Consider the following 23,935-nt stretch of genomic DNA (forward strand, 5'->3'; position numbering starts at 1 on the left):
TCAACAGAAATATTTTGCAGTTTACTCCACTCCTAGAGGAGCAACTAGGTATTAGGCACCATTTCTCTCTTAGGTACCATTATATATAGTCTTTCTCCTTATTAAGAAAACGACTTAAAATAATACTTCCCAAAAGCTGTTTTCTGGAATTCTCGTTATTTGTTTAGCAATTTTTTGAGCTCCTAGAATGTGTTAGGTGGTGTAATCCATGTAGGTCTTTTGTCAATAAATATACATTGTTCCTGTTTCAATCTAGTGATGTTATGAGAGATGAGCTGAAGAAGTTTTTTTTTTAAAAAAGTGTGAGTCTTTGGTTGCAACTGAAAACCCTCTGCCCAATTTAGGCAAGAAGGAACTTAATAGAAGGATATCAGGAGCTCTAAGAATTGATGGAAAGCCTAGCTGGATACCCGGAATAGAAAGCCAGCAGGAGAATTCCAAAGGGCACAGAAGCAGTGACAACAGGATAATGTCAGGACAGGAATGTTGTAAGATGGTGTCTTCCATTGCTGAAATGGGTGAGCCCCAATGGCTTGCTCTTTGTACTCCCAGTTGTAGTCTGCAGCTTCCAGTTGTCCTAGCCTGGAGCATTGGTCTGTCCCTCAGTTGTGGTAGTGTGGGACCCCTGCTTATAGCCCCACTAGATTTAAAAAGAAGAGTGGACACCGGGTGGCTGGAAAATAGCATATATTCACTATAGGAAATAGGGTGCCAGGTCAGATGATTTGGGGAAACACTGAAAACTAGGTTCCTGTCACATTGGTATATTAAAGACTGAGGCCTTACATAAAAGAAACCTCTTTCACTTTCTTAAACAAGTATCCTAGAGTTTGGCTGAGTATGTAACACTTTTTTCTTTTTTTTCAGCTTGCCTCTTAATATACTTTGGAAAGCATCTTGGAACACAAATTTTTGCAGCATTATTTTCATCTATCATCAACTTGTCCATGAGCCAAGATATAGGAGGGTAGCATAAACCTAGTGCTGTGAGTTTTTATAAAGTCTGTATTCTAACAGCTTTGGGAGAATCAGATTTGAAACTGTCTCTAGACAGATCAGATTTCTAGCTAAAACTACATCCTGAAAGAGAGCTATGTCATAGTTCTTTGTTAAATTCCTGATAGCTGCCTCCTCCCGAAGCAAATAAGGAGGAAATTGTCATTCTTAATGCCAGTGTCGTGGTTTTCTGTCACAAACCAGTAGTGACATTGAGGAATCACTGAGCCATATTTCTAATTACAGTACTACTCGAGAGAACAGATCAGTATTAATTATCCCAAAGCAAAATTGATTTTTGGCTGGTATTCTCTAGTTTTCAAGTGGATAACACAAAACAACTCTAGCTAACACTTCACTTTACTCAGTTACCTATGGGTACATTTTGTAGCTAATTCATCCTATTCATCAGGAGCCAGTGCCAGTGTAACTCAAAACTAGTGCCACAGGAAATTTTTTACTGTTAAAATATTTCATGTTTACATTTTCTGTGCCACATTCTTTGATATCAAATGCTGTTGTTGTTTTCAGTCTAATTCAACATAATCAACTAGACACATAATGGGAGCTTTGTAAAAATGTACAGTGCTGAATAGAAAATAGCCCCTACCTATAAGAAAGAATATTGTAATTGCACAATTAAATAGGTTCGACAAAATATAAAGAGGATTCTTAGTCATCATTAAGATAAGGCAGATTTAAAAATAAATTGTAATTTTCATGTATCAGATTGGCAAAGACGTAAAAAGATTATAATACCTAGTGCTTCAGAGAATATGGGTAAAGAAGAGCTTATGAGAATTTAAATCAATACAAACACTTTGGAAAACAACTTGTCAATATTTACATTCATTATTTTTTTCTTAAAAGCTCATACTTTTTGGTCCAGCAATTCCAATTCTAAGAATTCATCCTAGGGTTACCTCACACAAAAGTTCAAAGACTTATGTGAAAGGATACTCATGATAGCTTGGTAATATTTGAGAGAGAAAAGGGGAGGGAGAAGGGGAAGAGAAAGAGAGAGAGAGGGACAGAGAGAACTAAAGGTCCATCATTTGGGGACCAGTCAAATTATGAAGATACCAAGTAGCCATTTAAAAAACAGAGTAGATCCTTGCAGACTGATATCAAAGCTATATTACTAAGTGAAAAATGCAAGTGGAAGATCGATAGGTATACTGTGATGTAGTTTGTGTAAAAGTAGAGGAAGAGAAGGAGGGAGATGTGTGTTTAACTGTGTGTTTTTACATTTTACTGGCTCAAGAGGAGAGGCGTGAATCTGAAGCTGGCTCTGTTCAGTGCCATAGACATCAAGGTGCTGGACCTTCCATGTCACCTCAGTACCATCGATGTTCTGTGTCACTCTCTAACCCGGGGAACTCACACATGTCCTAGGGCATTCAAAAGGTCGGGATAGGCCCCTCTTAGGGCACATATTCTTTCCTCCTGGATTTTGGAAGGTGGGATACCATGGAAAGGAAAACTAACAGTTGTATTGGTCTTAGTTGAATGAAGACTGGGTGTCAACAGGTGCTGGAGGTGACCAGCAGTGCTCATAGTGTTAGAGGATGGTGTCTGTGATGCCAACTCTACTCTCCAAGGATTTTCCTTAACCAGGCCCCTTTCCCTGACCCGAAAGACCATGCTCCCTTACTGAGTAGTCATGATCTTCCCATCATCCCAGCCCAGGGAACCCTATCCAGTCCTCCCAGTTAGCAAGATTCACTCTTCGTCACCGTGTTTTTTTTTCCCCGAAACTGTTTCTGTTCCTGTGTAAATAGACCCTGCCTTTCTTCTGAGGACTGGTCTTTTGAAACTCATTAAATCAAGAAGCAAATTTGGTTGGTTGATTGGTTTTCTTAACCTGTGGTCTCTAATGTTATCCCTCCACTGAGGCAAGTTTTGTAAAATGCCTACTTGGTTGAATGGGCAAGAGCCCAAGTATGAGACAACACCAGGAACCAAAGGCATATCAGTTATATCTAGAAATATCGGAAGTAAGAAATTTGCTTTTCTCTGAAAAAGGGGATGATGTGGCTCTTTTCTTTTTCATTTTCTACCTTTCTGTACCGTTTATTAATTTTATGATGAGCATGAGTAATATTTATATTAAAATGCATTAGTAAATTTAAAGCATTACTTTTTAGAATCAATTTATAAAAGTGGCTATTAAAACACTTTTAATTGCATTACTGGAAAATAGTAAGCATCACAGTCAGAAAAAAAAATTGCTTAAATACTCTGGAAATCCTAAAATTAATCAAGCAACATTGGCAACTACGTAACTACACCTATATATAAACCTGGTAGAAGTAGAAGATTAAAAAACAAACAAATGAAACACATATGAATAGATCCCATACTTTCAACGTTTGGTCTGCATAGACTCAAGAAATCTACTTTTCAGTTCTAATTCCATATTCTTTCCTGACCGTTTCCCGTTCTCTTTAATCATAGTGACAAATGAGTCACAATACTTTTTAATCAGAGTTTCCTGTATCAGTTACAGTTCTTTGCTTCTGTTTTAAGCAACTGAAATTGATTCTTGATAACCTGATTACTTTACTGGAAATACAGTGAAGAAGATACTTAATTGGAAGGATACTAGTGGCTCATAGAATTGAGGGACTGGGAGGGAAAACCTGAATATCCAAGCTTTTAGTAAAACGAGGAACCCAAATAACTCCACTCCATCCAAGATTCAAATTCCCAGGAGAATCTAATTGGTCAAGTCTAGGTCATGAACCTCTCACTGTGCTGAGACAGCGAGAAGAGAGATGGGGAGGACAGGATATGTGAAATGGGGAAGGAAGACTTCCCCCAGGGAAGAGTGAAGTTCTCTTACCTCCACAGGGGAAAGGGATGCTACACTGCACAGGCGGAGTGATGGCTCTTCATTTTCTCCATTTTTTAAAAGTAGACTTAATTGAGGAATTTTATTACTTCCTTTTAATATTTTCTTTTATTATATCCTCTCCTGCCCCATTACTGCTTCAAAACACATTTCAAGTAGAATCAGAATTGATATTTTAAAACAAATTAATGCAAGTTTTAAAGATATAAATTCTCTTTTAAAAAGTGATGAGTAACCCACTGAATGTGAAGATGTCTCACAGTAGCCTATTTTGAAAATTTTCTTTCATGTTTAGGCCACTTATCATGGAATTTAAATTGAACACTTGGTGATACATCAAATTTTTAGTTTCTAATCTTAGAACTCTGTGTGGGATCAGTTTTCACAGAAAGTTCATCACTATTTTACAGTAGTATAATGTAGATTAATGTACCCGACACTTCTAAAATTCTAACCCCACAGTAGTAATGTGTGAATTTAAGTATGCCATTAAGAAAAAAAAAAATTGTTAACCTCATTCATTAAAATCATCCATTCGTTCAAATTTAATGTTTCCCAAGCCATATCAGCCTGAAGGTAAAAATAGGTCATAAGAACTGTCAAAAATAACACAAAAATATTTCTACAGCTTTAGTCTGTCTGATTAACAGAAACTAGCATCCCTGGCTTCTCCAAATTTTATTTCAAGTTCTCTCAAAGGTATTTTACCTATGAGCTCTGTTAACTCACCCTGCTCATCCTTGCTAGCACAAGAAATAGCCCTTTGTAGATACTGCAAGTGAGACTACCTGGCTGCCTTGGACAGCAGCTCTTTCTGTTTTTATTTACTCCTTTTCCTCCTTTTTGTAGTTTCTTCCTTCTAGGCCAGTGATTCCAGTGGTTCTCAAGAAAAGGTGATTTTGTCCCATAATGTCTGGATTCATTACTGTTTTGCATGCCTAGAAAAGAAGAATGCTACTGGCATCTAGAAGGTAAATCCAGGGATGCTGCTAAACATCCTATAATGAACGGGACAGCCCCTGCAACAACGAATTATCTGATCCCAAACTGTTAAAAATCCTTTTTAAGGCACAGACCTCAGTCTCAGAGAGGTAGCTTAGGGGACAGTTTGAGTAACAAACATGTTCTGTCCTCAAAAGTCAACAGTCCTTTGATGTTCTTACACCAAAGATACTCCTCATGTCTGACTTCACTTAGGATGATGTTCTTTTCCCTGAAGTCTCTTAAGCCCGTCACAGGAATTGATCCCTGACACATGGAGAACCACACACTGCAGTCTTCCTGACAAACCCAAACATGCCTGAATACCAGAGGAGGCCCAGTTGAAGTTCCTGCTTAATATTGCTGAAGTTCCTTGCAATATTAAAGATAGGATTGCCTCCTCTGTGAAGAATGTAATGATCATTTGGGGCATTGAACAAGAGATGGTGCCTCTGTCATAGCTGTTGTTTTCTGTTGCCAGCATCTCTCTCTGACCTCATCCTCCTTCTGATAACAGATTGGGGAATGGACCTCAGGTCAGACAGACAATAGACCTTTCCCAGGATGTTTTACTTCTAAACTCAAGCTGAGTAAAGAGAATCTCTTTTCTGGTCTGAGAACTACAGGGTATGAGTCTCCAGGGGAACCATTTTGTGACAGTGAGGCTATCATGCAGAGAGCAGCATGAAGGATGGAAAGCAAGGAGAAAAGAGGAAGTGACAAGGAGGAAGTAATAGTGCTTGCATCCTAGGTTATCCTAAGTCCAGCTCCACTGCATACTTCCTGGCATTTAATTTTGTGTGCAATAAATTTCTCATTTTCTGTTTAAGTTTGGTTAATTTGGGTTTTACCATTTCCAACATAAGAATCTTGGCTAATATGCCTTTCTTCAAAATCCTTGCAATTTAATAAGGCAGATAAAACAGCATGTGAAAAGTGCTTATATAAAGTGTACATAGGGTTTTCCTAAGTTTCTTGTTATGTTTTTGACTCTAGAAAGGATTCAGGGTTGTTCCTATTACAGTAGTTTATTAGGTTGTATATTTGTGTTTTATACATTTTTTCATAGGTTGATTATATTTCACCACACATTATTTTAGATGGAAAAACAGTTCCTTTATGATGAGCACCAAAAAATAGCACTATAAACATGTATAGGAAGGAAAGAATAAATAGTATATAATCTGGGTCATAAATCATATGTTTTAGTTAAATAACTAATAAGAGTTAGTTAAATAACTAAATAAGGGTAGAGGAGGAAAAAACATTTCTTCTATTCTCTTATGTTTTCACTGGGGCCTTTGAATTAAATGGACAAAATACAGATTAACAGGAGAAGAGGCATACGAACACTTTTGTGTTAACATTCTAATTTTTGTGTATATAGAAGGCTTCATAGAAAAGAATGGAAGAACCAATGAAGCAGTTTGACCCAAGGACTCATGTACCATTTTAACAGAGGGTGATAAATTATGAGAAAGTGACAAGACAAGGAAATATAGGTTTGAGCTTCAAGAGACAGTAAATTGTGGGATGGTAATATGCAAGGGAAACTAATGGAAAGTAAGGGTTACTTTAGTAAGGTTTGTTCATACAGACTCATCTTGGTGCTGACTTTTGTTAAAGCTAACTAAATATGTCCTGAGAAAGACTCTGTACTTCTATATTTGAGTCCTTGTGGATGAACTGCGACCTAACTTAATAGGTAGACAAGATTGAAAACCTAACTTAGGAGTATGTGCCTGTAACAACAGCTGAGTCTTGGCCAGTCCCAGCAGCCATTTTCAACCACTCATACACTGCTGAGTGTTCAAACTGTGTTCAAATAAAGCATATGCCAATCTGTAACCAATCCAGCTGTTTCTGTACCTCATTTCTGATTCCTGTGCGTCCCTCTACTTTTTTGTCTATAAATTTGTTCTGACCACAAGGCACCTCTGGAGTCTCTCTGAATCTGCGGTGATTCTGGAGGCTGCACAATTTGTGAATCATTCATTGCTCAATTAAACTCCCTTTAATTTAATTCAGCTGACGTTTTTCTTTTAACACTTTCTGTCTCTAATGATAATAGTTGATCTCTTTCTTTTTGGGGAAAGGAAAGGGGAACACCTTTACAAAGGGAAATTTATGTCCTGCTTTTAAGCCGATGGGGGAGGGCAAAGAGTTTTTTCTGTGTTTTCTGCTTTTAATTGCCTTAAGCTCAAAATAATCCTTATGCCAAAGTGGCATATTTTGGGGTGGCACATTCTAACTTTTTTCATAGGTAAACATGGAATCCTATATACATAGTACTTTTTCAATTACAGAACATTATTAATTCTCAATCTTAATACAATTCTATGAGTATTAGCCATTCTTTTTTTCTTCATGAATAGAACCTTATCAATTTATTGAATTTGCCAATAAATTAATTGCAGAAATTAATTGGCTGAAATCCAGCTTTTTATCTCCCAAGATCAGTGCTCTTTCCTCTAACTCAGAGCTGCTTCTAAGTTGAGGAGGGAATCACAAAGAAGACAGCCACACCATTCCTTCTACTGAGCTCTTGGGCACCTGGCTTGTGTTGCTATCATCTGTTGCCATATTTTACTGAACTTTTGTGTTCATATGTCAGTGTCTTTCATTAGGTTGTGAGATCTGCAATAGCATAGCCATTGCCTTGCCCATTTGGAGGGTCTTATCCTTTTTTGTGCCTTTTACCATGCCCAGAACAGCTATTAGAAAACAGCAACCACTCACTAAATATTTGTTGGATGGTGGGTAGTGAGTGGATATGAGTTAAGAAGCAGGAAGATACAAAACAGCTGTAGGTACCATTGAGATTGAATTATAAATTTCAGTAGAAGAATTTGGAGAAATACCTTCAGAAAAAGAAGCTGGGGCAAAATAATGGGAAGCTGTAAATGCTAATCCAAAGTATTCATACTTAAGTCAGGAGGCACAAATGATGCTTGTTGTTTCTCTTTAGGAGGGTTGACCTTCTTAATGGGTTGGAGGAAGGGTCATTGAAATTGTCCAGGATTGCTGGGCTCAATGGTATGTGCCTATAGTCCTAGCTACTCGGAGACTGAGGTGGGAGGATGGCTTGAGCCCAGGGTTTCTGGGTTGTAGTGTGCTACGCAGATTGGGTGTCTGCACTAAGTTCAGCATCAATATGGTCACCTCCTGGGAACAGGGAACCACCAGGTTGCCTAGGAGGGGTGAACCAGCCCAGGTCAGAAATGGAACAGGTAAAAACTCCCATGCTGATCAGTTGTGGGATCGCATCTATAAATAGCCACTGCACTCCAGCCTGGGCAACACAGTGAGACCCTGTCTCCAAAAAAAAAATAAATAAAAGAAAAAGAAATTGTCCAGGATTTAAGTGCTGGGAACATGGCATACAGTGAGGGCCATGGAAATGGAAAGGAGAGGAACAGTGTTGCGGCTATGCCCAGCTAAATCCCCTTCTCCCTCATGACAATGAAGGGTGACTTGTCTGGGGATCTGCTAAAAGGGCAATAGTGCAGGGAGGTAGACAAAGCATAATCTGTTTGGTAAAGCTACGTTTCAAATGCTAGCAACATCAAATGCAATTACTAAGACCAAAGGACCAGAGGCAGAATTATAGTTAAGACTTCAGAGCCAATGATGTGGAGCCCACTAGATAAAAAGTCAAAGTTAAACAAGAACTTAACAAGTACAGAGGATTTTTGGTATTGGTCAATAGTGATACTATTTTGTATTAGTTTCCTGTCATAACAAATTATCTCAAATACAGAGTCTTGAAACAAGACAAATACAAATGTATTATATTAAAGTTCTGTAGTTAGAAATCCAGCATGGGTCTCACTGGGCTAATATCAGGATGTTAGCCAGGCTCATTTTCTTTGGGATGGCCCTAGTGACCCTGTTTCTGGGCTCTCTGCCAGCTTCTAGAGGTCATCCACACTTTTTGCTTGTGGGTTACCCCTCTTTCTTCAAAGCCAGAATCATTAGGCTAAATCCTTCTCATGCTGCCATTTATCTGTTCTCCCTTTTCTGCCTCTCTCTTCCACTCTTAAGGACCCTTCTCATTACATTGAATCCGCTGGATAATCCAGGATAACCTCTCTACTTTAAAGCCAGCTGATTTACAACATTAATTCCATCTGCAGCCTTAATTCTCCTTTGTCAGGTAATATAATCTATCCATAGACTTTAAGAATTAGGACATGGACATCTGCCTACTACACCCTTCCCACATGACGGAGGCGACGGTGCCAGCCTGGCTTGCAGGAGGAGAGCCCTAGTTATTGAGGTGCACATACATTAAGGGAAAGCCTGGCAATATTCTCATCCAGGCCACTCTCAGAATCATTACTTTCTTTCAAAATTTTTCTCCGACTATGAACAGTTAACTCTCATGTTCTTAAGATAATTTCTTATTCGTGAAAGCAAAGCTCACCTGGTCTCCCTACCAACCCATCTAGACTGCAGGGTGCTGGAGCCTGCTTGCACCACTTGCAAAAAGTTATTGGTAAAATTTCAGGAATTTGTCAATGTCACATTGACATCAGTCAAGGCAGGACTCTTTACACCATGAAAATGAGCAAACACTAAAATTAGGGCTTTTCCCCTGAAAGCCAGGTATTAAATATGTGCCAGCAAACCACTTGGTATGTATGAGTTTAAAGTGAGTGCTGCCAACAATCAAGCTGGGACCTACATTATGTTTCAAAGACAGTGACTGGTTGTTGCAGTTAGTCTGGGTCTCCCAGACAAATGCCAATACCAGATAGACCATAATTTGTCTAATTAGCCTCTGCTCTTCAGTAGGAGATGCAGAATTCAGTTTATTAGTCGCTGGGGTGTTGCCAAGGTTAATTGGAGTTATGATATACCTAAACTGGACAGTAGTCTCAAAAGGCTATACCTCATTAGTAGTTCTTTCTAATCTTAGCAAGATTACAGATAGCCACAAATTCCATGCTTGATAAGAGTTCAGGCACTTCAGAGCTGGTTCAGAAAGTGGTGACTTAGCAGAAACAGACAGCAATCAAACGTTGAAATAATTTTGCATCTATATTCATTCAGACAACAAAAAATTGTGAGCTTCTCCTAGGAATACAAATACCACAGTAAAACTGATAGTTACGGTTCCTTCTCCCACAGGGCTTACAGGTTACCTTGGTGAGAAGGGTGTACGTGCAGGTAGTAGGGAGAGGAGCAGACAGACAAACAAGCAGCAATTACAATGCAGAGGAACTGGATCATGGAAGTAGTTAGGAGGGTCTCCTCACTGAGATTTCCCAGGTCAGGCAAGGAGTCCTGGATAAAGTGACATATAAACAGAGTCCACTAAGTAATAATAATAATAATAGCTAATACTTATTGAGTACCTTGTATGTTTCAGTTTAAGTCCTAAGCATATTTTCTTTCATTTGGTTTTTCTAACACCCATGGAGCAAATATTATTAGTATTATTCCTATTTTACATAAGAGGAAACTGAAGCATAGCTAAGTTAACTTACCCCAAGTCTCACAGCCAGGGGAAGAGCTGAGAGAGTAGGAGTTTGCCATTTTAAGGGATAATGGAGAAAAGAGGATTCCAGTAAAGGGAGCAACACAGGAAAAATCACAATGGGTCCTAGAAAAAGAGGAAACTTATTGACTAAAGATGCAAGGAGAGAGTGATGAAATATGGAAGCTACAGAGAAAGCACGAACTGAGAAGCAGCGTTTATTTGTTTGGTCATTAATCAGGGTGATGAACAAGTTGGCTTACTTTAAAGCACCACTGCAGCCTCCTTATGGGAGCAGAGGGAGGAAAGCCAGTGAGGAGGATAAAATCCAGGAAGGAGATGAGAGTCAGGAATGGGAAGGGGTTAAGAGTTCAGGATGCTGCCAGGTTTCTGCCTTGGACACCTAGGGAGGAGGTGATGGCCACCACTGAGCTAAGGCACACAGGAGAAAGAGCAGATTTGTGGGGGGAAGATGATGAGTTCAGGTTCAGAACATTACATCTGAAAGGCCTGTAGGACGCGTGGGAGGACATGTCTATAAAGCAGATGGCTGGAGTGATAGATTTGGGAATCATCAAAATAAGATGAAAATTGAAGCCAGCAACAGGAAGAGATTACTCAGAAGAAGGGTGCAGAGTGAGGAAAGCCAAGAGCCTAGGACAAAGCGTGGAGGAAATATACGCTAGGAAAGCGTGTATTTAAGGGGCAAATGGAGGAGTGGCAGTCACAAAAAAAAAATGAAGGACCGACCAGAGAGATATATGGGAAAAGAACATTTCAAAAAGAGGGGCATGGCCAATATTATCAAATACTGCTGAGTAGTAAGTAAGAAAAATACCAAAAAAAATGTTTATTGGATTTAGCAGTGTGAGCTTTGTGTTGTGCTTTGCAGTACTTTCTTTAAAGTGGTAGAAATCAAAAGCTATTTTCCCCAGGGTGAGGAGTAAATAGGAGGCAGGGAAGTGGAAATAATAATTAATTATTTCAAGAAGTTTGACTTTGACAGGAGAAGAGATTCAGGGTAGAAGGTAGAGGAGACAGCACTGAAGGAGGTTTTACCACACTTAAGTGCTGGTGGGCAAAAACTGTGGAATAAAAGGTCAAAGAATAGACAACTGATTGAGAAGCTTATTGTTTGTAAAGAGCTAAAACCAGTGAGAACCATGGGGGGAAGTTGAAAATGCTTGAGTTGGTTCTAGGTCCCTCAGGAAGTGGAATGCGTCAGGCTGCAGGACTGAGTGTAGTGCAGGATGCAGTAACCTGTATGTGCACAGAGTTCTTTTTCTACACAAGAGACGTCAAGATTTTCTCTCAGGAAAGTGGAAGATACAAAGAGAATTTGCAGTTAGCAACTCAGAAGAGGGCCCACTCCAGAACTGTGCCATCCTGGCAGCCGGATCTTGAACTCCCAGCCTCCAGAACTGTGAGTTTATTCTCTCACTGTTGTTTAAACCCCCCAGTTTGTGGTACTTTGTTACGGCAACACTAGAAAACTAATTCAGAATATCAAAGCACTAGTTGCACAGTTTTAAAAAGATACTTAACATATAGATATGTATTATGTTATTTACACAATTAACTATATTCATTGTACAATACATCTTCACATAGAATTTACCATATATACTGAATATAACTATAACTTTGGTAAATAATGGTATTTAAAATAAATAATTATCCTGGAAAATACTCCCTTGAGAGTCAAAGCTTGTGCTTCTTCTAGTTTTATGGTTCTCTGATTTTATCAACAAACTGCATGCCAAATCTAATTGCCTCATGGTAATCCAGATTTAAATCATATTCTTATTAATACTGAGGATTTACCTAAAAGGCTTAAGGGATTATGTGTGGAAATGCAACAGAAATTGAGGAGTAACTCAGTAACTTCCATTAAGATACAACTGATTGACCAGGCGCGGTGGCTCAAGCCTGTAATCCCAGCACTTTGGGAGGCCAAGACGGGCGGATCACGAGGTCAGGAGATCGAGACCATCGTGGCTAACACGGTGAAACCCCGTCTCTACTAAAAAATTCAAAAAACTAGCTGGGCAAGGTAGCGGGCGCCTGTAGTCCCAGCTACTCGGGAGGCTGAGGCAGGAGAATGGCATAAACCCGGGAGGCGGAGCTTTCAGTGAGCCGAGATCCAGCCACTGCACTCCAGCCTGGGCGACAGAGCGAGACTCCGTCTCAAAAAAAAAAAAAAAAAAAAGATACAACTGATTTTAAAAATCAACAAAAATTTTAAACTTGTATTTTATTCTCAGCAACAGGCATGTACAGTTTGCAAATTAAGTACAATCAGGCATATACAGTTTGCCAATCATCATATGAAGTGCTGTAGATATGTGGAGGCAAGTGATAAGGATACTGCTCCACAGGTTCTTACAATATAGTTGGGAAGACTGAAAATGTAAAAATAATAAACACAAATTAGAGTGCTCATACACAATGCTGCAGATACTATTTTCTCTCATAAACAAGGGAGCAAGCCCTTCTTTCCTCCATCACATAAACACATCTTTCCCTTTGTGTGTCCTCTCTGACATAGCCACACAGAGAGGTAAATTTTGTCTATTTTTTTCTTTTTTTGCTTTATCTTCTGTTGGAATGTTTCTCATTCTTTTTCCCTGGGGATGGGGTTATTAAAAACAGGGAAGTCATATGTGGGACTTCCCTGTGCCACTCCCTGGTTCCAAATAAAGGAGATTCCACAATAGGGTGTGTTGCAGATAGTGGAGCAGTCAATGGTAAATGTGGAAGCCAGCTACATCACCCACTCCCAAAGTGAAAGGCATTGTTATGGGTCTAGAGAAAGTGACATCTCACAATAGAGCTGCAGTCCAGTAACCTGGCTCAACTCCAAAGCTAGCTGTGCAAACCTTGTCTCTGAACACATGACAGTCTTCCTCCTGCCACTTCTCCTTTCCCACCTGTCACATGTGTGGAAAAGTGCAAAGTACAAAGTTCTTTAAATCTTCTATTTCAAAACTACCATCTGTCTTCTTAAGATTTTTTACAATACCAGCAGGACATCACTGCTGACATTCTATTTCTAATTTTTAATGTGTTCAAATCACAATCCCTGCACACAAAAAGGCACACACTTTCTAACTCTTCTGAATGTCCTGATGTTCTGGCAATAACTATATTCTCCTTTTCTGGTTAGCTCTCAAATGCTGGACAGGAAATAATTACTACAGAAAGAAAGAGCAACATATGGGAAATCAGTATACCTGAGTTCTAGTCCTGAACCTGCCTGTAGCCATCTGTAGCATCTTAGGCAAAGTTACCCCTATGTCTGCTGAGTCTGTTTCTGCTCAGCTCATCCATTATGGAGCTAAGAGATGGGACTGCCTTTGACTGCCTTTGCTAAGGAGTAACCCACAACAGTGTGAGCAGAGTAGCAGTAGATTTGCTCTTTCTAAAACTGTGGGATAAGCAGGGTTGCAAAGCATAGTCCAGAACCAAAATCAAGACCAATCACACAAGATTGTTGAGTCTAAAAACTGGGTCCCAAGACAGAAAGAAGGTCCAAAAATAAGCCTTCGTGACACACATGCAAAATTCCAGAACAGAGCAGTTAATTTTAGGAGTTGACAGAAGTGTTTTTCTCTTCTATCTTCTATCTTTTTTCTGTCTATCTTTACCATCCTCACTTCCATGAGGTTCTGATAGGGATGCTGAATTCTCTATCCCTACCAAAGGATGGGTGCTTGACCCAATGCAGGTCAATTGGTATCCCTCTTGTCTGATAATTTAAATCTGGAGCAGAAAAAAATCCAGCAGCAGAAGTCAGCTGGTCTTCAGTGCTTGAATGGTAGCATCTTAGCCCTTTTGCTACTTAGATCCCTGGAGCTGCCCTTGTAAAAGGTCAGGACTTCCTTATTAAGGTCTCTGTACCCTTGAAATGGGCCTTCTTTTTTGCTGCAGTGTTCATTCAGTTTCTCCTGGTTTCAACAAAAGAACAAAGCATATCCCCAAACGCTAGAATTCAAATAGGCACAAGTATGAAGCTTTGGTCTTCTTGTGCAGCAGAATGCATCCTGGGAGAGCTGGCTGGGAGCAAGCAGGAGGCATGTTAAGAGTCAGCACCAGAAACTGGTGAAGGGGAGGGGGCAGCACAGTGGTGAGAGGGTAGGGCAGTAAAGGGAGCGGGGTGCGGACAGTGGACAGTTGTTCATTGAAAAATAAGCTGATTATCCTAGATGATGTCTAAGTTCTTATTAGCATCCTATAATTCAAAGTGATCAACTCCATGGCCCAAATTATTATTACCATGTTTTAAGTGAGATAGAGGAAGAAACTTTGGTCTTTTTCTCTTTTGGTCTTGCTTTTTGGTAAGAATCTAGTGGATGGGAATATCCAGAAATGTAGGATGATGTATGACTCCAAGCGTTCTGATTCACTACTATAAATGCAGAGGGGTGTGCATGTGGCAGAACCCTGTTAATAACATTCATGTGACATTTTTTATGTGCCTCACAAATGAATCCTGCCAAATCATTAGGCGAGCCCAGTTTTATCATTATAAGTATACATTTATTCTTGAACACCTCTGTGTGTGGCAAGGTTTTGATATACTTCTTTTCCAGGAATATTTCTTGATGTTAACATCAGCTTGTACTTTCGTACCCTGGGCTACCATGACATAAGAAACCTTTCACTCATCTTGAAATTTCCTCCTATTTCCCTTGTACACTACTAAGGAGTATATTTTCTGAGTCTCAGATACACAACTCCACCATTGGTAGGTTTTCTGCCCTGTGATCCTTTTGGGGTTTTCTGGTTTAGTTGTCATGGAAGGCACACCAGTGCACATGAGTACAATGTCAAGCACGCTTCTGCCTCAGAGCCTTTGTAGTTTCTTGGCCTAGAACTGTTTCCCCCAGGTGTCCACTATTTATGAGTCCATGTATCTTTGGTCCGTTCTATTGGTCTCTGAGTTAGAAGATGGAGAATTAATTAGTCATTCACATACAAAGAAGAGATATTAGTTGTACATCTTGAGCGCTAAGCAAATCTTTGATTTCAGGGGTGGAGGTAGGGGCTGGCAAGGGAGCAGGGATGGGAAGCTGTTATACACATGAATCATATTTCACTTATCATCTGACTCAACCAGCCAGTTAAAACAAAAATGACCTTTTAGCAGGAATTGATGCAGAAATGAGCTGGGCGAGTTAAGTTTTGGCATCCTAAGATCACAGAGTCACTCTTCTGATGAGCAGCAAACAATGTGGCCTTTTAGGGGTGAGAAACTGGTGAAAGGGAAGCCCACAGGCAGTGTGCTGAGTAGGGTGAAATACAGTTTCAAGAGCTTCCTGTACATAAAGTGTTTAGCATTCACATTATGGCTTTATTGCTCAAATTCACTGAAAACAAATAAAAAAATTTCTGAGTGTGAACCCATCCAAAAATCTGTACCTTTTTCTCATTCACAGCGCTTTGAACAAGGCTAATGTTATTTTGTGGGTTACGTTTTAAAAGAGCAGTCCTTGTCTTTGGTAAGATGTCCTTAGAATAATAATATTTATCACTAAAAGAAGGATATTTTAAAAATAATGACTAGGGAGGTAGAAAATGGGAAAGTATATAGAAGAAATTAGATTTGCCATAAATTGGTAATTATAGATATTGGATGAAGAGTACATGGAGATTTGTTGTACTACACTCTACCCATTTAAATGTGTTTGAAATTTTCATAATCAAAAGTTATTTTTTAAAAAGACTACCATTAGATTTCTGACAAAGCTACACTGCTAAATAACAAGATTCTCTCCGACTTACATAAATACTTACAATTTCTTACAGTAAATGTATTAAAACTGCTTATCAAAATGCAGCTAGCTAGGTACATGAATTATCTTTTTGATAAAAATGGGAACTTCACATACTCCTTTACTAGATCACACTGCTGAGAGTTGTAGACAGACCTCATATTTTTAGCCTTCTCTGAAGACTTCTCTGGAAGCCTTCTCTGGACATATAAGAGCTACTGTACCCATGGTTGTGGGTTGGGAACCTCTAAGTGAACAAGATTGCATCCGTACATCCTGAGCTTCTACGGAATCAAAAGCTCTAAAAATGATTAATTACACCAAGAGTGGAATGAGAATATTAAAATAAATGACTATACTTATTTAGCCTCTGAATCTCAAGTTTCACTATTTAGGTTACTGTTTCTGTCTATCTGTCCAACTCAAGTGGAAGTCATATCTAAGCAGTGCCACTACAAAGACCTCTTATCAAATAGATATCCCTAAGAAAATTGGACCAAAAAATTTAAACTCCCACATGGATGAGAATAACAGTATCTTATCTAGTGTCTCTTTTTCTTCCAAATCATCCTTTATGTAGCTGTCAATCATCTTTCTAAGAGAGACCTACGGCTCTCTAATTTCCACTCAAGGGACCTTCACTCATAGAAAATAAAAACCAGACTCTGTCCCATCATTTTAAGACCTTTACTTCCACCTGACCTGCAATGACTTCTATAATAGCTACATCCCATTCTCCCAGTCTCTTTACCCATCCCTCTTCATTCCACCACCCTCTTAATCCCCAACCTTATTCTCACACTACTTGCTGTATTCATTTTCTATTGCTTCACAATGAATCACTACAAACTTAGAGGCTTGAAACAATATCTACTTATTATTCTATGGTTCTGTAGGTTAGAAGTTCAAAGCAGGCTTAACTGGGTTCCCTGTTTAGGGCCACTGGGGGTCATAGACTTCTGTCTACCACACCTGCCTCCCTGCCTTACCTAACAGTGTCACATCCAACAGAAATGAAACCCAGCAGAGGGTTGTGTGCACTGATGCTTAGGGGTGACGGTGTACAATTCCTAAAGACAACAGAGACAGAAGCCAACAAAAGGTGGGACTACCGGAATAAAAAGGCAGAGCTGTGCCCACAAGGTCATGGACTGACAATAAGAAACTAACTCAAAAAGCCTATGAACAAGGACACCTCATATACTTCCCAGAGTATCCTTCAGCATTTTACAAACAGCCTCAGGCAGCTAAATGGTTTTCTTAAACATATGTAGTCGGGTATAATACTACAGAGTATTGCAATAATGTATTAATGAAATAAGGAATCTGAAGATACTAACTACTAAGCCATAAAGTGTCAATCAAACCTAAGCTATAATTATTAAAATATTTCCTATTATATTAGTATTTTGTTACATAAAAGAATAATAGCTAATAGTTTTTGAATGTTTACTGTATGACAAGCTTTATGATTTCAAATGGATCATATCTCACAACAACCCTATGAAATAAGTAGTTTTGTTATATTTCCATTTTACAGATAAAGAAACTGAATATCAGAAAATTTAAAGAGCTTACCACAAAATTATGCAGTCAGGAAGTGATAGAACCCAGATTCAGATGCAGGTTTGTCTGATGCCAAGCCTGTTAGTAATCATTATGTTACACCATGGCTGCTAAGAAAAGAATCAGAGACAGTTACAAAGGGAGAAAGGAACAGACAGATGGAGAGAACAAACACAGACCCTACTCTGGAATTATTGAGTTGGGTTTACCAGTTAAGGTAAAATGCCCTGGTGACAACTTGCTTTTCACATCTTTTCTGGGGTCCTTCTGGAATTCCCTGTTTTGTATTCTTTGTTTTCATAATCTGTCATAATCTTTGAAATGAAAATGGTTGCTTGAGTATTTGCTTGTTCTTTTCAGCTTTCCACTTTTTTTTTCTCCCTATGCCAAATTATCAAGAGTACCTTCTGTAGCTGGGGCCAAGATGGACAACTGTTGTATTCATTAAATTGCTATGGATGGAAAAAAAAAGATCTCATTGGAATCAAACCAAAACCGCTATGATGAGGTGTTCATTACTTCCATATAAAGCAAGTCCATGGGGACATGGAGGGACAGATACACTATGAAAGGAAACTGATGCAGCAGGGAAAGCTGGAGCGAAGAAAGAAGACAGGGAATCATTATAAATGGGAATGGAGAGCAACAGGAAAAGGCAAACAGATAAATGATGTTGGAAATTCAGTTGTTTATGGGGAAGGAATTATATCCTTACATCACAGAGTGATTTTAAATGTTGTCCTGTACATAATTACACCTGTCTTGTCACTACTGTATTTACTGACTTATTTGCCTATTTCGGTATCAATACCATACCATAAAGTTTTGTATCACATTCTGATATAGGGTAAGTCCTAACTAACTGCTGTCTTTCTAAAATCTATTGGCTATTTTTTCATATTTTCTTTTCTGGATGAACTTTATCAGTGATCGAGCTTCATTAAAAACGCGATTACAATTTTAATTGAAGTGTATCAAATTAATTGATTTTTTTTTTGAACAATTGACATTTTTACACTATTCAGACTTTGCGTCAAGGAACCTGCTATGTCTAGCCATATGTGTTTCTTTATGTTCTTTCATAATTTTTGTGGCTTACTAAGTTTGAGTTTTACACATAGTTCTAAGTTTATTTCGAGATGCATAATAATTTTTGTGGTCATCATTCATGAAACTTTCTGACCATTATATTTTCTTTCTTTTTTTTGTTTTTTTTTGGGGGGGGCAAAGTCTTGCTGTTTTCCAGGCTAGAGTACAGTGGCCTGATATCAGCTCACTGTAACCTCCGCCTCCTGGGTTCAAGCTATTCTCGTGCCTCAGCCTCCCGAGCAGCTGGGATTACCAATGTGCACCATCATGCTTGGATAATTTTTGTATTTGTAGTAGAGATGGGGTTTTACCACGTTGGCCAGGCTGGTCTCGAACTCCTGACCTCAGGTAATCTGCCTGCCTCAGGCTCCCAAAAGTGCTAGGATTACAGGGTGAGCCATTGCCCTGGGCCTTGGCCATTATGTTTTCTAACTGATGGGTAGGATGGCTAGCTATTCAGCTACCTATTAAATTTATTTATTAGGTCTAATAGTCTTTGCCTGATTCTCTCTAATTTTCTAGGCAGACAGAAGTACTGATTTTGCAAAGGAACAAATAACATAACATTTATAATTCTTATTTTCTTTTCTTGTTCTTTGTTAGCCCATCAATACAATACTTGCCATAATTTTCTGAATTGCACCCTTTATAAAGTAAAGGCAGTTTTCTTCTATTCCATGCTAGCTAAATGTATTATTAGTAATGGGTGTTGAATTTAACCAAATCTGTACTGGGAATCCACTGAAATGATTACATAGGATTGACTGAACTGCCTTAATTTCTGGAGCTCAGGGGTACTCTTCCAGACTTACTAGGCCATTGGCAAAATTAAGTTTCTTATGGTGGTAGGATTGAGATATCTGTTTCGTGTGGGCTGTCACATGGGGCCTCCTCTTACCTCCCAAAGGCCCTGAAGTTCTTGCCATGTGGCTTCCTTGCAGGTTCTCTCAAAGACCCTCTAACAACATGGCAGCTTGCTTCTTCAAAGCCAACAGGAGAATCCCTCACCCTTATCTCCTAAGGTGAAGCCTTATACAATGTAAAGTAATCATGAGAGTGACCATAATCTATTCTATTCTGTATCTATGCCTTATTCTATTCGTTTCTATTCTATTGTGTTATATTTGTATTTGCTAGAAGCATGTCACACAAGGGAATGAGACTAAGTATTATAATTGTATATAAGTTTATATATATTTTCTTTCAATTTTAAAAAATTTCTTTATGATCACATTCTTTCCAAAAAAATTCTTCATGTATTTTATTTGTTCTTTTATTTTCACTTGAATTTGTCAGATTTTATATTCTCAAAGAACCAATTTTTGTTGTTGTTGTTGTTTGTTTTCTATGTAGTTGATTTCTGCTTTACCTTCAGTCCTTTAAAGACATTGTTTTATTTATCTAAATGGAAAGAACAAAGCTGGAGGCAACATGCTACCTGACTTCAAACTATACTACAGGGCTACAGTAACCAAAACAGCATGGTACTGGTCCAAGAACAGAGACATAGGCCAATGGGACAGAATAGAGAATCCAGAAATAAGACCATACACCTACGATCATTTGATCTCTGACAAACCTGACAAAAACAAGCAATGGGGAAAAGGATTCCCTATTTAATAAATATTGCTGGGAGAACTGGCTAGAATATGCAGAAAATTAAAACTGGACCCCTTCCTTACACCATATACAAAAATCAACTCAAGATGGATTAAAGACTGAAATGTAAAACCCAAAACTATGAAAACCCTAGAAGAAAACCTAGGCAACACCATTCAGGACATAGGCATGGTAAAGATTTCATGACAAAGACACCAAAAGCAATTGCAACAAAAACAAAAATTGACAAACTGGATCTAATTAAACTAAAGAGCTCTCACACAAAAGAAACTATCAACAGAGTAAACAGACAACCTACAGAATGGGAGAAAATTTTTGTAAACCATGCATCTGACAAAGGTCCAATATCCAACATCTATAAATAAATTTACAAGAAATAAACAAACAATCCCCTTAAAAAGTAGCCAAAGGACATGCCCAGACACTTCTCAAAATAAAACATACATGCAGCCAACAAACATATGAAAAAAAGCTCAATATCACTGATCCTTAGAGAAATGCAAATCAAAACCACAATGAGATACCATCCCACACCAGTCAGAATGGCTATTCTTAAAATGTCAGAAAAACAGTAGATGCTGGCAAGGTTGGGGAGAAAAAGGAACACTTTTACACTGTTGGTGGGAGTGTAAATTAGTTCAACCATTGTGGAAGATAGTGTGGTGATTCCCCAGAAACCTAGAGGCAGAAATACCATTCAAGCCTGAAATCCCATTACTGGGTATATACTCAAAGGAATATAAATTGTTCTATTATTAATAAAAAGACATATGCATGTGTATGTTCATTGCATCACTATTCACAATAGCAAAGACATGGAATCAACCTAACTGTCCATCAATGATAGACTGGATAAAGAAAATGTGGAACACATACACCACGGAATACTATGCAGCCATAAAAAGGAACAAGATCATGTCCTTTGCAGGGACATGGATGGAGCTGGAGGCCATTATCCTTAGCAAACTAACACAGGAACAGAAAACCAAATACCACATGTGCTCACTTATAAGTGGGAGCTAAATGATGAGAACTCATATACACATGGAGGGGGAACAACAAACACTGGAGCCTGTTGGAGGTCGGAGGGTGGGAGGAGGGAGAGAATCAGGCAGAAGAGCTAATGGATACTGGACTTAATACCTGGGTGATGGGATGATCTGTGCAGCAAACCATCATCTAAAGTTGATGACTGTAGTGAACAAAACAGCCTTCCAAAAATCTCTGTCTCTTAATCCCTGAACCTGCGAATGCTACCTTACGTAGCAAAATGCACTTTACAAATGTGACTAAATCAAGGATCTTGAGATGGAGAGATTATCCTGGATTATTCACGCAGGTCTAATGTAATCATAAGGGTGTTACAATGGAAAAAGGGAGGTAGGAAAGTCACAGAGAAGGAGATGTGACAATGAAGTGATGCAACTGCTGGCTGCCAAGAAATGAGGGAAGTCTCTAGAAGAACCTCTTCCCCATGAGAAAGAAAAAAAAAAAGGAGGGGGTAAGGAAAGAGATTCTCCTCCAGAGCATCCAGGAGGAATATATCTCTGCTGACACCTTGATTTTATCCTTTAAAAACTTATTTTGGACTTCTGACCTCCAGAACTGTAAGATAATTAATTGTTTTAAGCCATTTGCAGTAATTTGCTAGCAGCAATGGGAAATGAATACAATGACAAAAGTCATGAGTGCAGTAACCACAAAGCAGGCATCTGGGCATAATTGCTGGTTGATCATTCTAATCTCTAACCTGAGACCCAGTGTTCCTCAATATGAATACCGGATCTGCACAAAGCCTAGTTTGTTTTGGTTTTGAGTTTGGGGCACTATCCCCTGCTCCCAGTATTCTAGGTTTTACAGACCCACAACACGGCATCACTATGAAACTGGCCAAGCTTGGGAACCTTGTAAATTACCTCGTTTGGACTCCTACAGATTCTCTGGTTCCTAATCTGGAATCCAGGCCCTGGAGAGGTTCTCTTTGCCTGAACACCAGAACCTCTGCCAGAATAAGTCATTCCTCCATAAATCTGTGGTGCTCCTCACTAGTGTTTGAGATTTGATTGATGAAACCTCTGAGGGCTGTCCTGGGCCCTTTGAGCCGACTGTCCTCTGGGTTTAGCTACTGAAATCCTTTGGAGAACGCAGAATGCTGTTGAATTGTGTTCAAAAGAAGGAGTGCCCAATGGTAAAAGTCTAGGCAGAGAGAAAGACATGAGGGCAGAGGGATACAAAGTGGGGACTATTTCTGTGGCCAATGCCAGACACAGGCAGGTGGCATTTTATGCCCCAGAGCTAATGATTCCCACCCATATTCCAACCTTAAGAAATCCAACAATGCCACCATGTGTGCTGAGCACGCTAACCAGCAAATAAAAATCAAATTTAGCATACTTACTTTTTAAAAATTAAATTATTGAAGAACATGAGTCTTACTGTAATCTCAAATTGTTTTTTTATCACTTTCATTCACATATTCACCAGAGCTTCAGAATATGTGTCCTTTTCCAAACTGCTCCCTTCTGCTCTGAAAAATGAAAAACAATGCAAATATTGAACATCAGATTCTGAGCTGGGTATTGTACTAGACATTGGTACGAGACATTTGTACTGGACATTGTACTAGACTGGGCATTGTACTAGACATTGTACTAGATATTTTTATTCTGTGTAAAACCCCTTAGGTGATTACTATTATCCCAATTTTAAGATGAGCAAAGTGTGTTCAACCACATTAAGTTACTTGCATAAGGACTCACTTCTGGAAGCAGGGCTGGTATTCAGGCAGAGAGAGCTTGCCCAGAGTCTGGACGCCAGCTCAGGGATCCTACTTGTCTTTCAGTTCATTTGACCTTTATTTGATATTTTGTTTAGTACCTACTGTTTACTAGCTCTGTTAAATGTGTTGGATACAGCAGTGAACAAAACAGACAAAAGTTCTGTCCTCAGAATTTACATTCTAGTGTGTTGTCAAGACCCTGGGTTTATTTTATTAGTATCTTAAGATATTCAGCCATACACAGGCATCATAATACTCCACTCAGATGGAAGCTTCATTCTAAGCAGCATCCTAGTTATACTTTCCTTGGGGATCTGACTTCAATCCTTAACATAAGCCCAACAGGAGTTCTTAAGTTTAGAGTTCCTGTAACTTATATGTTTTGACAAGAAGAGCTGGAATTATGCATTTATGGTTCAGGTTTTATTTCCATGATTCCCAAAGGGTGACAGCCAATTGTGAGTTTCTGATGGACTGCATGTGCCTTCTGTTTTGCAATTTGAGGGTCTGAGCAGCACTGGGCCAGGATCAGGCAAAGCAGCTGACACATGCTGGAAGCTCTTTCAATGTTGAATCCAAGCTCTATTGGAATGTGTGAATTCAAAGAATTATTTCATATTGTAATCCCTACTGCCCCGATAGTAACTTCTAACATTACTTTTTCATGCTGCCCGAAGTTCGGTGGAATTTCTATGAAAATGAGATTTTCACTTTTAAAATATTTTAACAGGCAGTGAGTCGAATTTCTACCATGATTAAAGCACGTAGATATAATGAAGCAGATTAAAATTTCT

The 23,935-nt window shown here is 38.9% G+C and overlaps 1 long non-coding RNA gene across 1 annotated transcript; it reads right to left on the reverse strand.

Annotated features, from left to right (window-relative positions):
* Nucleotides 1-8,520: 8,520 nt before the first annotated feature.
* On the reverse strand, nt 8,521-23,935 carry LOC106998047 (uncharacterized). The gene is made up of 3 exons (XR_013417012.1): nt 22,279-23,935; nt 17,666-17,763; nt 8,521-10,120 (listed from the first exon to the last, which is right to left on the reverse strand). It is a non-coding gene; the product is annotated as an uncharacterized LOC106998047 (long non-coding RNA).

Source organism: Macaca mulatta, chromosome 4 (assembly GCF_049350105.2).
Source record: "Macaca mulatta isolate MMU2019108-1 chromosome 4, T2T-MMU8v2.0, whole genome shotgun sequence".
NCBI classification, from domain to species: domain Eukaryota; kingdom Metazoa; phylum Chordata; class Mammalia; order Primates; family Cercopithecidae; genus Macaca; species Macaca mulatta.